General features: G+C 40.0%; 1 non-coding gene and 1 pseudogene across 1 annotated transcript; both read left to right on the top strand.

Annotated features, from left to right (window-relative positions):
* The first annotated feature begins 4227 nt into the window (after nucleotides 1-4227).
* LOC115062932 lies at nucleotides 4228-4360 on the top strand. The gene has a single exon (XR_003842838.1). It is a non-coding gene; the product is annotated as a small nucleolar RNA SNORA17 (small nucleolar RNA).
* Nucleotides 4361-14639: 10279 nt separating this feature from the next.
* On the top strand, nucleotides 14640-14735 carry LOC115062776 (annotated as a pseudogene).
* Nucleotides 14736-17537: the final 2802 nt, after the last annotated feature.

The following is a 17537-nucleotide window of genomic DNA, read 5'->3' as shown; positions in this document are numbered from 1 at the left end:
ACTTTACATCTCTGCAAGGCTAGGCATTTTTTCTCCCACTGAGGCCAGATAAGACAGCCCAGCTAGAAGAACATATCTCACATACAAACAACAGCTTTGGGGGTAACCCCTGCTCCAGTTGTCCAGAACCCTCATAAAGTCCAAGTTGCATATCTGTTACATATGTGCACAGAGGTCTAAGTCAAGCCTGTACATGTTCTTTGGTTGGTGGGACATACTCTGAGAGCCTCAAGGGTTCACGTTAGTTTACTCTGTTGGTTTTCCTGTGGAAATCCTATCCCCTTTGGGGCCAGCAATCCTTCCTCATATTCTTCCATAAGAGTCGTCAAGGTTGGCAATTTCTCAGATAACTGGGAATAGTTCACCCAGCTATACCACTCCTGGGCATATACCCAAAGCATGCTTCAACATCTCACAAAGATACTTGCTCAAGTGTGTTCATAGCAGCTTTTTTCCCAGAAACTGGATACAACAAGATGTCCCTCAACTGACGAATGGATAAGGAAATGTGCTATATCGACAGAAGGGAATACTGTTCAGATATTAAAACAAAAACATTATGAATTTTGCAGGCAAATAGATGGAACTTGAGACTATCATCGTGAGTGAGGTGAGCCTGTCCCAAAAGGACATGCATGGTATGTACATACTATAAGTGGATATTAGCCATAAACTACAGGTACCATGTTACACTCTACAGACCCAACAAAGCTAAACAAGAAGGAAGGCCCAGGTGGTGATGCTTGACTCTCACTTAGAAGGGGGAATAAGACACAGATGGAGGGAGGGAGAGGGATGGGGGGAAATGGGGGTAGCTCAGGGTCAGGAGTACAAGAGAGATGACCAGATGGCTGTGAAAATGAATGTAAACCTGCAACTGATGGGGTGAGGAGGTAGGAGGCCTCTCCAGGATGAGACATAGGTCTGGAATAAGGGAGATGTGGGTGACCTTGGCTGTTTCTTGGTCTCCTTTGTAGCTAGCTCTTCAGGGCTTATCCTCATGTGTTTCTGTTCAAATACATACATGTGTGCATTACATGCTATGATCTGCATATAAGAGAGAGCATACCCTATGACTCATCTGCACTACTTCTAAGAGAACTCTCAAAGGATCTGCCTCCTACCCCAGGATTTGTTTATTGCCTTTCTGTTTCCCACAGTTAGAGAATAGAGTCAGTCTAGCAGCATATCAGGTTGTTCGTAATTCAGCTTACTCTCAAGTTCCCCTGAGACAGTTTTAAAAAATGCAGATTCATTCGACCTTCCACAGACCTAACCAGAATCTCCAGGAATGTAGCAAGAAGACTGAAATAGTCATCAGTGTGTAAGAATGAGTGCACAAAGTCAGTCTTCTCTGCTACATGGCTGGTGATAGATTATTTAGTTCTGTAGTTTGCATCTTCTGTGATGGAAACTCAGTAGCTCCAGATATAGATTGTTCTATAGTTGGGATAGGCTATTATCTTCTGGTACATTGTCGCAGTCTTTCCTAGGTATCTATTACACAGGCTAAAGAGTGCTACACCTCCATTTCCGAGATTTCATCACAACTAAGAACCCAGGTGTGAGATAAATTTTACCAACATGATGTCCTGAATTCAGTTTTGCAAGACTACATAAGAAGGTAACCTGGTGTAATTGTTAGCCAGGTAGGATTTGATATTTCGGTGACTGATTCCAGTCTTTACTTTTCAGTGTCAGAGCTAATATTCATGGACACCATAATGGTTTATTAACTCAATTCTAATCTTGGAATTACTGATTTGGATATTTGCACTCCAGATGGGTGGTATTCATAGACTGTTACACAGTGAATGGATGGCTATGGTTGGGCTAATGATGGACTTTGGGCTGTGTTCCTCTGTGGGGTCTGTTCAGCAACGTTCTGAAGATACCTAAGAAACCAGCTTAGAGTCTTCTCTCTCAGTCTCCTAACAACACTGTGATTGCAATACATAATCCCTCTGCTAACTCTTCCTTTGGTAATTCTGTTTTATTTAACAAAGAACGTAAGATCCCAGGAAGGAAATAACAATTAACTTATGCACAAGCACACAGTTACCTACTGCCATGCTACATGGAACTGACCTGATTTCATCAGAAACATACAACTTGGGACTGGTGAGATGGCTCAGTGGGTAAGAGCACCCGACTGCTTTTCCGAAGGTCCAGAGTTCAAATCCCAGCAACCACATGGTGGCTCATAACCTTCCATAACAAGATCTGACTCCCTCTTCTGGAGTGTCTGAAGACAGCTACAGTGTACTTACATATAATAAATAAATACATCTTAAAAAAAAAGAAACATACAACTCACTGCAGAGGTGAAACCCTGACATAGTAATTATAAAATATAAATATATAATATTATATATGTGTGTGTTCATGTGTGTGTATAATTATTTTATTTAACTACGTTTCAGATGTTGCCCCTTCCCAGTTCCCCCTCCACAAACTCCTCACCTAATCCCCCCTCCCCTTCACCTCTAAGAGGGTACTCATCTACCCACCCACCCACTTCCACTTCACTTTTCTAGCATCCCCCTCCACAGGACCAAGCACACTGCCTCCCACTGAGGCCAGACAAGGCAGCCCTCTGCTACATTTGTAGATTGTGCTATGGACCAGCCCTTGGTTTGTGGCTTGGTCCCTGGGAGCTCTGAGGGGTCTGGTTAGTTGATACTGTTGTTCTTCCTATGGGGTTGCAATCCCTTCAGCTCCTTCAGTCCTTCCCCTAACTCTTCCATTGAGGTCCCCGGGCTCAGTCCAATGGTTGGCTGTGAGTATCTGCACCTGTCTCAGTCAGCAGTTGGTAGAACCTCTCAGAGGACAGCCATGCCAGGCTCCTGTCTGCAAGCACATCTTGGCATCAACAATTTTTGTATAATATGAGTGTGTTTCTAGGAAAGATAGAATTCATTTGAGATTTCCTGAATAACTTATGAATGGTGTTTGTGTATGTGAGTTTGTTCACAGGCTTGTCGACTATTCATATGTACAAGAGACAAGGATAAAGTGCATTTGGTTTTTATCAAGGCATGCTGCTGTCTAATACTTTGATTTGTTACATACTAACATGCTTAATCCCCCCACTAACATCAGCTGTTTCCCTTAATTTAAAAATTACATGGGTTTGTGAAACTATTATGTTTATTAATAGTTTTTATTTTATTCCTTAAAGTTTTTAAAAGTAATTTTAGCATATAAAACAATGGGTCTCATTATGGCATTTCACACATAATATTATTTTATGCATATTAAGATGGTATTGTATCTTAATCATATTCGTAACACTCCTACTCCTGTTTCTTGACTTTAATCCCAGTTATTCTTCCCTTTTGTGTGTGTGTATGTATGCACATATAACTGGCATAAAATACATAACACATATATTTAATTTACCTTTCATATATAAGAGAAATTGTGTAGTATTTTCTTTTTCTTTACCATTACTCTCTTGTTTCTCTTTCCTCACCTTCTAGGTCCACTCTTCCCTCTTAGAGTTTCCTGTTACTTTTATGTCACACAAAATAACATATTCATGCATATTTAGATTTCCATATAGGTCAATATATCAGAGAGAAGATGGCATTTCCTTTATTTTATTTTATTTATTTGGATTTTCAAGACAAGGTTTCTCTGTGTAGTCCTAACTGTCCTGGAACTCACTCTGTAGACCAGGCTGGCTTCGAACTCAGAAATCTGCCTGCATCTGCCTCCCAAGTGCTGGGATTAAAAGTGTACGCCACCACTGCCCAGCTGCATTTACCTTTCTAAATGGACTAATCAACTGCGAATTCTCTTTTTATATTTTTAAGGAAGCTCCTAACTGACTTCCATAGTGGCTCTTGCAGTTTTCATTGCTACCAGTTTGCAGTCTATAAGGGTTCCTCTTCCCCACATACTCACCAACACTGGTGGCTTGCTTTCTTGATGACGACTGTTCTGACTATGATGAAATGGAATCTCAAGGTATGTTTACTTTCTATTTTCTTGTGGTCAAATATTTTGAATATTTTTTAAATGTTTATTGGACATTTGTATCTATTGTTGGGAACCTGCCTATAATTTATTTTCCCATTTACACTTGTTCTTTTATCGAGAGCAATTTTTTCATTGCAGCATATTCTAAGGCTTTTGCTTCACCTACTCTTCCAGGTTTTTTCCCACCTCCCGTCCCTTTCAGATACATACCATTTATGTCTCTCCTTACAAAACAGAGAGGTGCCTGTCCTTAGAGGCATTTCAGGTGTTTTGCTGTGTGTCACATGTACATCAGTAGGTGGCAGAGAGGAGAGACGCTATGTCTACACTCAGTGTTCTGACCTATGAACATTTGAATGATTAGTAGCCTAACATTCCCAGAAAAGAATGTTTCTGGACTGACTCCCAGGTGGGAAGCAAGCCAGAGACTAGAACCCCACTTGGGACTTCATCCCCAGGGCAGGAGTGAGTCTGAGACAGACGACCTTTGAAAGGAGCCACTTGGGCAGATCAGGCAACCACTAGACAGGCACCATGGGGACCAGACAAGAAGCTAGCCTGAGATGGCCACCAGTCTGGTTCTGGTACAGCTTAGGTCTTAGGGCACCAGACCATGACTACAATGACTCCTGCTCAGTGCCATAATGCATGGATATAGCATAGCACTCCTGAGACCAATCCTGAGAGACCAATCCTGAGATGATCTAAGACACGTAGAAAGCCCAGGGCCACAAAGAGGAGCAAGTAAGTGATAGAGAAATGGAAAAGATCGAGAAGCAGAAGGATATGGGCACCATGAAGAGAGGCAGAACTGGAGACTCAAAGGTAGTGAGGAACAGCTGATGTGAGTAGCTGGTGATGCCACATGGGGCCATGGTAAGGTCTTGGACTTTGCTGCCACCAGGGGCCATGTCTGAGTCCATGGCCCTGAAGTAGCAGGGGCCTGTTACCACCAAAGGCACGGCAGACATCTCCATCTCTAGATTAGGCTGCAGCCCAGGAACATGTTGATGTCTGAGGGCTGGGCAGAGCTGGCCCCAGACCTCACCTGGACATTGTGAAGAGACATCCCTGGGGGAATAAAAGCAGCAGAATTGACCCCATCCTTAGCCAGCTGCAGTGCTGAGAAGAGTAGGCCACACATTGCAGAATTTTGGGGTGAGTTGGCCTCTAGGATATATACATGGGAGAGCTGGCCCTACCACTCATATCTTGCAAGGTGGTGTGAATGAGGGAGGGATACCCTCCTTCCCCTTCTCCCCTCACCACCTGTGGCAGGTGGAAGACCTGGTCCTGGTGTCATGACAGTAGAATAGCTGTCCTTACCCCTCACCAGCTGCAACGCTCTGGAGAATGGGCAGCACAGTAGAACTGGTCCTTGATGTGCAGGCTGTGGTGAGGTGGCCCTGGTTCTTGTTTGTTGGTTGGTGGCTCAGATAAGGGAGAGATGTCTTCCTTCCCTTCTTCATTTCTTGCCATCTAAGGCAGGTGAGAGAACTGGCCCCAGGGTTGTGAGAGTGGGAGAACTTGTCATGTCCCTCACAGGTTGCAAAATTCAGGAGACTGGGCCTTGTACCTTGCCTGGGCAGCAGGGTAGAGCTGGTCCTGGTTACAGGTTTGCTGATAAGCTGGCCCTGAGAGTGCTAGCTTGGGGAGCCTGTAGGCTGACCTGCTCAAATACCTCTCAGGCCCAGATCCAGGGCTTTGAATCGGCCCACCCTAACATCTACTCCATTGATGAACTGCTAGAGTACACGAAGGGAGACAATTCTACAGATCCAAAACTACGGGATCTCTACAACACAGGTTAATAGCAGGATATCCAAGAGGAGCCACAGTGAGGTTCCAGTACTGATAGAGTAGCAGCAGCCAGGGGCCTGGTACCAGACTAACAAGTCATTGCAGTGAACATTTGCAAGCAAAGAAGTGTCCTACACGGTGACATACTACAGCTCCCACAATGATTTTTCCCCCTCTGGGAGGTGATGGTGGTAAGGACTGCAAGTATAAAGGGCGGGTATGAGGGATGAGGAAGCTGAATGGGATTAGGGTGCTTGATGTGAAATTCACAAAGAACCAATAAAACCGTTTTTTTTTTTTTGTTGTTGTTGTTGTTGTTGTTGTTTTTGTTTTTTGTTTTTTTTAAAGAAAACATACAGGTATTGAAGGAATAAAATAAATATGAGAAATAAAAAACAAAAAAAAAAATCAGAGTATGACCAAACAACAAAACAAGAAAAAGAGAAAACGAACCAGAGAAAAAGTATAAAAAATGTGTATAAGTTCATGGACACAAATGTTTCTATATTCAATAATCCATTAAAGAACCCCAAGTGGAGGCCATTTTCTGATATCAATTTCTTTCCTTAGCTGTCTTAAAGTTTTTACCATAGCAATCTTTCACTTGCTTGGTAAGTGTTATCATAGATACCTTTCTTTTTTTTGAGGCTATTGTGAAAGGTGTTGTTTCTATAATTTTTTTCTCACTCCACTGGTCCATTATATATAGGAAGGCTACTGAGTTTTGTGTGTTAATTTTGTATCCTGCTACTTTAAAACTTTTGAAAGTGTTTATCAGCTGTAAGAGTTTCCGGGTGGGCTTTTTAAGGGTCACTTATTTATATTATCATATCATTTGCAAATAATGGTATTTTGACTTTTTTGTTTCCAATTTTTCCCCTTGGTCTATTTCAGTGGTCTTATTGCTGTAGCTAAGATTTCAAGTACTATATTCAATAGGCATGGAGAGAGTAAACACCTTATATTATTCATGATTTTAGTGGAATTGCTTTGAGTTTCTCTCCACTTAATTTGATGTCGGCATTAGGCTTGATATAAACAACCTTTATTATGTTTATGGATGTCCCTTGGATCTCTAATCTCTCCAGGACTTTTATCATGAAGGGTGCTAGATTTTATGAAAGGTCTTTGCTCCATCTAATGAGGTCTTTCAGTCTATTTATATGGTTGGTTTACATTTATCTATTTACACGAGTTGGGCCATGCGTGTATCTCTGGGATCACGTTTGATCATGTGGAAAATTTTGTTGATGTGTTTTTGGACTCGGTTTTCAAGTGTTTTGTTGAGTATTTTTGCATATATATTTATAAGGAAAGTTGGTCTGCAATTCTCTTTTCTGGATTTTTAATATGGTTTAGGTATCAGAGTAATGGTGGCTTTTTCCTTCTGTTTCCATTTTGTGAAATAATTTGATAAGTATTGGAGTTAACTGTGTTTTGAAATTCTGGTAGAATTCTGCACTAAAACCATATAGCCTGCCCTTTTATTTTTTTGGTTGGGAGACTTTTAATGATTGCGTCTATCTCACTAGGGGATATAGGTCTGTTTAAACTACTTATCTGACCTTGATTAAAATTTGGTAAGTAGTATCTATCAAGAAAATTATCCATTTCTTATAGATTTCCCAATTAGGCATTTTTTAAATTATGTTCTTACGATTCTCTGGATTTTCTCAGCGCCTGTTGCTATGCTCCCTTTCCTAATTTTGTTAATTTGTGTATTCTTTCTCTGTAGTTTGCTTAACTTGGCTAAGGGATTGTCAATATTTTTGATTTTCTCAGAGAACAAACTTTTTGTTTAATTGATTTTTTTTTTTGTATTGCTTTTCATTTGTTTGCTTGTTTCTATCTTATTACTCCAGCCCTGTGGTTTTGCCATCATCTATTCATTTGGGGTGTGGCCATCTATTCATTTGGGGTTTTATTACCTCTTCTTGTTCCACAGCTTTTCTATTTGCTCATTTATTGGTTTAATTCTTTGATATTTAACTTTAAAATTTTATTTTAAGCATCTAGTTATTAATCTTTTGTCAGATGTACAGCTGGAATTATTTTTTCCCAATCTTGAGGCCATCTCTTTAATTTGCAGATATTTACTTTGTTGTGCAGACGTTTTTTAATTTTATCCAATCTCTGGGTCATCTTAATTTAGACTCTGTAGTGTAGAAGGGAAAAGGTCAGGGAGTTTTGAACTTACCAACTACAGTATTTCTTGTGTGTACTAGTGCTTCCCTTGCACTATATTGGTGTCTGATGTCCCCTTAGTGCTTTGGCAAGGATGATGCAACCACTGAGATCATCCCGTCCAGGTCATCCTGTCTCCAACTTTTCAACACTTACTATGGATTAATACATCAGATGGATAGCTATTGCTATGGATGCCAAATAGTCCAGTGCAGAATCAGAGGTCTGTCTCTACAGCAGTAAACCTTATGGAAGACATTTACCTCCAGAGGTTAATTTACCTACAGCCCTTAGGTTTATTCTACCAAACTACAAAGTTACTTCAGGTGATGAGGTCAGATCTTAGCTCCAGAAGAAGGGCTGTCTTCTTTTGGGTGTCATTGCTTGAGCTAAACATCTCCTAGGCACTTTTAATGTTGTCAGTATTCAGTTCTCAGACTCTCCACCACTGCCACCTATGGCTGTCTCTTCATACTGGACTGCAGAATGCTGTTTTCAGGCTTCTTACCTAGTGATTCATTCCTGTTTGCAAGCTCTTGGTGTTAGGTACCTAGTTAGATTTTGGCAAACTTCAAGGAGGCTATGACTGGACATCCTCCCTTTAATCAACAGCATGGTATGCAAAACCAACCCAAAAATAGCACCTGAATCACATCTGTCCCTAGGAGGATGTATGATATCTTCAACTGCTTAGTAGGTTACTGGTTGAAAACTATCTAAACCTGGTTACTAAGCTTTATGAAATTATTATTTAGAAGAGAATTTTCTAACCTGCTACACCATTGCCCCTTCTGCCAAAGTTGATAAAAATGGAACTACCATTTACTTGGACAAAAAGACAATACAAAACAACCCAAAACAAGTTCCACAGATAAACTCTTCCATAGGATTTAGAAATATGTGTATTTAATTGTTTCAGTGGTCTCTGCCTTTGTACACTTTCTCTTGTGAGCAAATTCAGTTTTGCAATGGTCTCATTGACTGAGGTCAACTTTTATCCCAGAAGAATGCAATGTCTCAGTCGGTAATTAGCTGTCATTAATGCTGCACCTTATGTGCCTTGTCTAAGTTCTTTGGTGGATAATGGGAAACCGGGGGAGATGCTTATGATGTCAGGGGGGCTAAGTTTTAATTAATAGTGTGTTTTTAAGCGGGTGCCTAGACACAGCACCCTGAGTCATGGAGAGATAGAATTCTAGAAATATAGAATTTCTCCACTGCTGACCTGTACCCCAAGGGGAGATTTGCTGTCTTGCCAAACCCTGCAACTGGGTTTGGGACCTGTGATGGATGAGTTGTTTGTTCTGTGGATGCAATTGCCAGTCACTTTTCACCAGGGCCTAATGACTGCCCTCTTCCCACCAGGGAGCCACCTGGCTGGAGTTCTCCTACCTGCTTGACTCCTTGACCTGTCAAAGTTTCTCCAAGGCACAATCAATGAGTAAAAGTTTCTTTCCCATTGTCCCAGTTGACCACATTAAAAAACATCCTCATGCCCTATTATTAAATATGGGACACCTGGACACTTTATTCAAAAAGAGTTGGTAGAACTGTAGGTAAGAAGAAATACACACCCTAAGATAGAACATGAATTAATATAAGAAAGAAAATATACAAAGTGCCACCAGGAAGTGATTTCACTAATAGTATTTATAGGTAATTTGCTTAATCCATTTTAATCAAGTTTTTCTTATGTGCGAAATAAACCATCCAGAAATCGGGTTTCTAGGCACTGTCTAGCCTGTCTTTTGATGGGAGCCATGAAGAAAGCCTTGATGGCTAGGCAAGAATATTTCTAGACAAACATAGGATGGTTCATATTGATCAGGACATACTTTCTGAAGTACTCACAGGGACCTTTTGTTTATTCAGTTTAGACTCTAGCTTGAGATCACCAACAAAATATCAGTGGATGATAGACGGAATAATTTCCTCTTGTGAAAGTCAGGCAACTGTTTGATTTCTGTCTTTTGTGGTTTTTAAATCTTCCATGATTCTTAATGTTTCTTTTATGAAATTGCCAGTCACTTTCACCAGTGCCGAATGACTCCCTGTTTCCCACCAGGGATCCATCTGGCTGGAGTTCTCTTGCCTATTTTATTGCCACCCCTTGACCTGTCAAAGTTTTTCCAAGGCACAATTAACAAGTTAAAGTTGTATGAATCAATAATCTAATTTGCAAGCTTTCTTATTACCTTAATTTGTAGTTAAGTGATTAATAAAACATACATTTATTGAGGATTCTGTGCTCCAGTGGTCTCTCTGGTATCAACGGTGAACAGACTATAATGCTTGTGTGGAAAGGTTTGACCTTCTTACTGAATAGTAATTAATTACAATAAATCACGATGTTACAAGGTAGTTCAGGGTATTGTAGATTCCTGGGGCAGGTAATAGAATTCTTCCTTCAAGTGGTGACAGTGTCATTATGGAGGCCAACCCCCAGAAGGTGTGACTGGCAGTTTTTTCATATTCTTCTCAATTATTTCAGACTTCAAAGTCCTCATTACAGCCCAGTTCTGTCTTTTTGCTCAGACTGTGGTGCCTCAAAGAAGCAAAGTGATTCCTAAGTTTTACTTTCTCCCTCATCATCTAATTCTGCCTTGATTTAGTAGTCTATGAAGTGTTCATCACTTTACTCTGATGTAGTTCAACTCTTCTTGTCCTTCCTCTTTTGCTGCTTTAAGCAATTGGTTTTGATTTCCCCTCCTGGAAAAAAAATTTCCCCTCGCACTACTCCTCCTCTTCTTTTTTGTGAAATACTTCATTTATTGCCTTTTTTTCTTGTCTCTGTACTTTTTAATTACTTATACACATACTAGAAAACAATAAAAAGCATTGCTTATTACAAAATATAAGTGTGGAAAGCAATAGAAAATACATATTGAGAAAAAATTGAAAACACCTGTCTTTTCATTGACTATCCTTGTTCGTGTATGTGTGTGTGTGTGTGTGTGTGTGTGTGTGTGTGTGTGTGTGTGATCATATGTACACAGGGAATCAAGTGGATTCTTTTGTGTATGTGTGGTGCTAACATTCAAACCCAGGACTTTCACACACTAAAGATGTGGTCTACTACTGAACTACACCACCAATCCAAATGTATACCCTTGTCACCTGTGGTTCTTACTGACCTTATGCTAGGGTCATTTGTAAGCTTAATTTGAACGATTAAATTAATCTTTCATCTTTAGACATGGAAATAGACATTTTCAATAATAGAATTATTGGAAAATATGTTTCAGTAGCTCATTCTTTAAAAGTGGTTCCCCAAAGCTGTTGTCGATTGATAAGCACTAGAGGGGGGCAATTCAGTTCTTTTGTGTGTGTGTGTGTGTGTGTGTGTGTGTGTTTTGTTTTTTGTTTTCCGAGACAGAGTATCTCTGTATAGCCCTGGCTGTTGTCCTGGAACTCACTTCTTAGAACAGGCTGGCCTCGAACTCAGAAATCTGCCTGCCTCTGCTTCCCAAGTGCTGGGATTAAAGGCATGTACCACCACTGCCTAGCTTTTTTTTTTATTTTAAAGATTTATTTATCTCTTATATGAAAGTACACTGTAGTGTCTTCAGATACCCCAGAAGAGGGCACCAGATCTCATTACGGATGGTTCTGAGCCACCATGTGGTTGCTGGAGTTCGAACTCAGGACCTTCGGAAGAACAGTGAATGTTCTTAACCACTGAGCCATCTCTCTAGGGCAATTCAGTTTTTACAAGGATTAAAGGTATGACAGGCTAACCCATGCTCCAGGAGATGATCCTAAATCTAGGCATGTAAGGATGCAGTGGACTCTGTGGGTTTTAATAGCCCATGAAGTTATGAGGAAAAAGCTCTGGGGGGTGGGGTGGGTAGTGGAGGAGGAACTGTAGGAGAGGTAATAGGATTGAGTCAAATCCAACTCTATATGCTTATATTATATGTATGCATAGCATTCTTAAACAGTAAAAAAGAAGGATAATTTTCTCCTTCAGTGAGTGTGCATAGGGAGGCTGGAGGTTGAAGTGGGATGTTTTCTTTGATAACCCACTTTCTACCTTCTTTTCTGAGGCAGTCTCTCACTGAACACAGAATTTATTGATTTGGCAAGATTAGCTGGTCAGCCAACTCCAGAGTTCTTTGTTTCTCTGTTCTCCAACATTGTGACTCGAGGAATGTGTCTCAAGGGCCAACCAATATTTCTTCTTAATCTGAGTGCTGTTGATCTAAACTCTGGTCCTTAGGCTTGCTCTCTAAGGATTTTAGAGGACTGAGTATGGTAATCTTTAACAATGGCTAGCTTAGAAAGTCTATGATAGTCAATTAATATATGTAATTAAGAATACAAAGCAAATTTATCCCAAAAGAGTGCCTTATAGAGCATAGAGATCCTGTCTCCCTTCTACTTTCTCTGTTGTCGTGTACTGAACACAGTATGGTGGGGAAGGCCTAGATGAAAGAACGTTTGTTGTCATGGTCACCACAGATGAATTTCTGTTTCTGAGGACCTCACAAAAGGATGCTGGCAAACTGAAATGATTCATTAAACTAACCTTTTGAACTATGCTCAAATGGAAAGCCACACACATTAGAGCATTTGGGCAGCACGAATTGGCCCTGATGAGGGAGAACAAAAAGAGAACAGAAGGTTTGGTGGGTAGGAAGGAGGGTGGGTCCTGGAAGAGGTAGGGAGGGAGGGTGAATATGATCACAATACATTTCCTGAGAACTACTCAAAATTTAAAAATGATCTTTTGTAAATGACCTTGAGATTAAAGATGTTTTTAGCACATTACCTTTAATTTTTTAATTACATTACTCATGGTTTCTCTCTCTTCCTCCCTACCTGCATGCTGTGTCAAGCTTTTTGAAGCTAAACTATGTTTGTGTTTGTTTTGTTGTTGTTGCTGCTTTCAAAGTTGAAATGGGGGTAGTGGGACTTACAGAGATGCTATTAAAAGTGCACAGGACAGTGTCTAGTTTGAAGGGGTGGGCAGTTTCTCTGCCCTCATGTTTACCTTGTAAGGGTAGAATGAGCCTGTATGTCACAGTCACCTGATCTCAAATATGCCATATACTATAACTCCGAAACCACCCTCTGCACTCCCCCCTTCCTTTAATAATGTGGGACATCTGGACAGTAGCTGTTCCCTCACAATACTATTGAAAGAATGAAAGCAAATGACAACAAAATGTCTGTCTCTGAAGTGCTCTTCCTGTTCTGACGACACGACTCAGGAGACAGAAACATAGAAGGATACTGGCAGATGTGCTTTAGCTTCAGAACTTTTCTTCTCTCTTTTTTTTTTCTTCTGGAAAAAAATCTTGTTATTTAAGATCAACCTGAACAACTCTGGGTTTCCCCCTTTACACTGGCATGTCGATTGTATACCTTGCAAAGGTTTATCTGGTGACATGGATTTGCTAGTCATCATAACTGCTGGGAAAAAAATCAGTATTACTGAGACAATGATGTTGAGATTTTTAAAGACCTAAATTACTATGGAAGATGCAGTGAGTGACGCAAAGCTGCTGCAGGTGCTGCAGGTGCATTACTGTCATGTTCTCCATTCCAATTGAAGTATTGATTCCTACTGGTGAATAGGTTTGTTTTTTAGGTCTAGATAAAACTACAGAGTCAACAGTCAAGCAGTGGAAACTGCGTATCCTGCAAGAGCGAATCCTAGTATAAGAATTGCAGAGATAGGATATGGAATGATTTGTTACCAACGGTTTTAAGGAGGCTGCAGGTCCAGGTGTGGGCAGCTCTTGTACTTGTGTGGGCGTTTCCACGTAGAGTAGCGGCATGACTTCTAAACTCAGCCTAACCAGCTGCTCAGCATTCAGCATTACTGAGGATATTTTAACTGCACTGTGCTTCCCTTGCTTACAAAATAGGGTTGCTGATAAAATCTGGCTTCTGGTGGGCTTGGGAAATATAAAGGGCTCAATGCATGTGACATGGCTAGCATATAACATGGTCTCAGAGTGTCATTATTATAAAGGTGTAAGCTTAGGCCAATGCCAGAGACTTGGCTTCTAACTCCAGCCTCAACAGACCAGCACTTGGCTGCTTATGTAATATGTTGTTCCTTCTGAACCACATTTCCTTGATAGAAAAATACAAGGATTAAGATAACTTCGAAAATATCTTCCAGTTTTCATGAGCAAGCCTATAAAGCATGATATGATCATGTTTTTTTTAAAACACAGAATTATGTAGAAAAGTGTAAACTTTATGTTATCAAACTTAGTCCTGTTAGAGATAATTTTTACTCTCTGCCTTATTTGCTTCTTCTTGTCTTTGTGTATACATATGTGTGGATGTATGTACATATGTGTATGTGTTCGTGTGTGTGTGTGTGTGTGAAGCTTTTCTACCACTGATTTTTCAACTCATTTTTCAACTTACTCAGGGTCTCTGAGTCTGCAGCTTGCTAGTTCAGTTAGGCTGGCTGACCAGCAAGGCCCTGGGATCTGCCTGTCTCCCAAGTCAAGGATTCCAAACTCACACTAGCTGACCTGCCATTTGCATGACTGTTAGAGTTGGGACTTAGATCCTTAAGTTTCTTTGATCTAAGTCCCAACTTGGATTAATATGTATAAATTCATATGCCTATATACCCTTTATCTTCTGCATAGAACAACTTCCAGAATACATTCTTGCCTTACATAATCTGATATTTACTTACTTGTTTGCACTTCAGCAGCATGTATACTAAAACTGGGACAATTCAGAGAAGATTAGCATGGACCCTAGGCAAGGATGACATGCATGAGTAGGTTTTTCTTTCCAGCATCCTACCAACAATAAAAGATCTACATCCATAAAAATAAAACACCCGAGGTTGAGACTTCTGATCTCTAGATCAGTACTATCAGTGTTAAAACACAAAATTTCTATCTGTTACAGTAGCAAAAGGAAACTAATACAACATGGTAGCACATTGCTTACTTGTTTAGAAAGGGACATTTTAGACATTATGTAAGTATCATGAAGAAAAAATGTTATGATCAATACTTAGATTTTGTGTCTCAGAAGATTTGTTCTTACAATTACAACCTCATCATCTTCTCTAGGGAAGTTCTATGAAGCTATTTATTTGTTTGGACACAGGGTATGTTTATCTTCCCCCAGAAATAAGATAAATTCAACAATTTTATGCACTTTTATATTCATAAAATGTTCCAGTTTCCCCATAATACTGAAGTAAAAATTTAAATCCCTTAGAAATAATATATTTTACTAGTCCCAGGAGACGAGTTCTTATCTAAAGAATACCATGGTGTTAGGAGGGAACAGTAGACCATGGAGTATAGGAATTGTTTTCTAATGAACCCTGACTTTTGGGTATACTCCTAAGATGCATGAATGCCTAAGAGTAAGGAAGTGTCCTCTATCAGAATGGGAGTTAGTGAAGATTTTTTTCCCCAATCTGTAGGTTGCCTATTTGTCCTATTTACTATGGCCTTTGCCTTTCAGAAGTTTTTCAGTTTTACGATGTTCCATTTATCAATTGTTGATCTTAGAGTCTGATCCATTGGAGTTTTATTTAGGAAATCCCCCTTCCCTGGGCCAATGAGCTTGAGGCTCTTCCCCACTTTCTCTTCTGTTAGATTCAGTGTATCTGGTTTTATGTTGAGGTCCTTGATCCCCTTGGACTTGGGCTTTGTGCAATGTGACAAATATGGATCTAGTTTCATTTTTCTACATAGTGATTGCCAGTTACACCAGCACCATTTATTGAAGATGCTTTCTTTTTTCCATTGTACATGTTTGGCTTCTTTGTCAAAAATCAAGTTTCCCTAAGTGTGTTGTTTTATTTCTAGATCTTCAATTCTATTCCATTGACTAACCTGTCTGTTTCTGCACCAATACCATGCAGTTTTTATCACTGTTGCTCTGTAGCACAGCTTGAGGTCAGGGATGGTGATTCCCCCAGAAGTTCCTTCATTGTGAAGAACTGTTTTTGCTATCCTGAGTTTTTTTGTTTTGAGTTTTTGAAATTGAGGATTATTCTTACCATGTTTGTGGAGAATTGAGTTGGAATTTTGATGGGATTGTGTTGAATCTCTAAATTGATTTTGGTAGGATGGACATTTTTACAATGTTATTTCTGCCAATCCATGAGCATGGGAAGGAAATCTCTCTATTTTCTGAGGTCTTCTTCAATTTCTGTTTTTGAGAGACCCAAAGTTCTTGTCATACAGATCTTTCACTTGTTTGGTTAGAGTTACCACAAGATATTTTATATTATTTGTGGCTGTTGTGAAGGGTGTTGTTTCCCTATTTTTTTCTCAGCACATTTATCATTTGTATAAAGGAAGGCTACTGATTTATTTGAATTAATTTTATATCCAACCACTTTGCTGAAGTTGTTTATCAGCTGTAGAAGTTCTCTGGTAGAATTTTTTGAGGTGCTTATGTATGCTATCGTATCATCTACAAATAGTGATACCTTGACTTCTTTGAGGGCTAACATCCAAAATATATAAAGAACTCAAGAAGCTAACCTCCAAAAAACCAAACAACCCAATCAAAAAAATGTGGTATAGTGCTAAACACAGAATTCACAACACAGGAATCTTGAATGGCTGAGAAGTCCTTAAAGGAATGTTCAAAGTCCTTAGTCATCAGGGAAATAAAAATCAAAATGACCCTGAGATTTCACCTTACACCAATCAGAATGGCTAAGATAAAATCTCAGGTGACAACACAAGTTGGAGAGGTTGTGGAGAAAGAGGAACACTCTTCCACTGCTGATGGGATTGGAAACTGGTATAACCACTCTGGAAATCAATCTGGAGGTTCCTCAGAAAATTGGAAATAGATCTACCTAAAGATCAAGCAATACCACTCTTGGGTATATTACCAAAAGATGTCCCACCATGCCACAGGGTCACCTGTTCCACTATTTTCATAGTAGCTGTGTTTGTGATAGCCAGAAGCAGAAAATAACCCAGATGTTCCTCAACTGAAGAATGGGTACAGTAGGTGTGGTTCATTTACACAATGGAATAACATTCAGCTATTTAGAACAGGGACATCATGAGTTTTGCAGGCAAATGGATGGATCTAGAAAATATCATCTTGAGTCAGGTAACTCAGACCCAAAAGGACATGCATGGTATGTACTCACTAATAAGTGGATATTAGTCAAAAAGTACAGAGTACTTAGGATATAATCCACATAACTCAAGAAGGTTAAGAAGCTGAAGGGCCCAAGTGAGAATGCTTCCATCCCACTTTGGAGGGAGAAGAAAGCAATCAAGGGAGGCAGAAAGAGGGAGGGACCTAGCTAGAACTCAGGACAGGGAGGAGAAAAGGGGGACATGATCAGGTACTGGGGGGCAACAAGAGAGAAGCCCTGAAGACAAGCAGAATGAATGGAATATGCAATGTTTCGGGGTGGGAAGTATAGAGATCCTTTAGAATATACCAGAGATCTTGTAGGTGAGAGACTCTCAGGACTCAAAGAGAGGGACCCAACAGTGAAGAGAGCGAACTTGTGGAGTTCACCTCCAGTAGAAAGACAGGGCATCAAGCAAAGGCATGGTGTTGCCATCCCACAGTCAAAAACTCTGACCTAACAT

The sequence above is a fragment of the Mus pahari genome, chromosome 1 (assembly GCF_900095145.1).
Source record: "Mus pahari chromosome 1, PAHARI_EIJ_v1.1, whole genome shotgun sequence".
Classification (NCBI taxonomy): Eukaryota; Metazoa; Chordata; class Mammalia; order Rodentia; family Muridae; genus Mus; species Mus pahari.
This window is presented reverse-complemented; position numbering and strand designations above follow the sequence as displayed.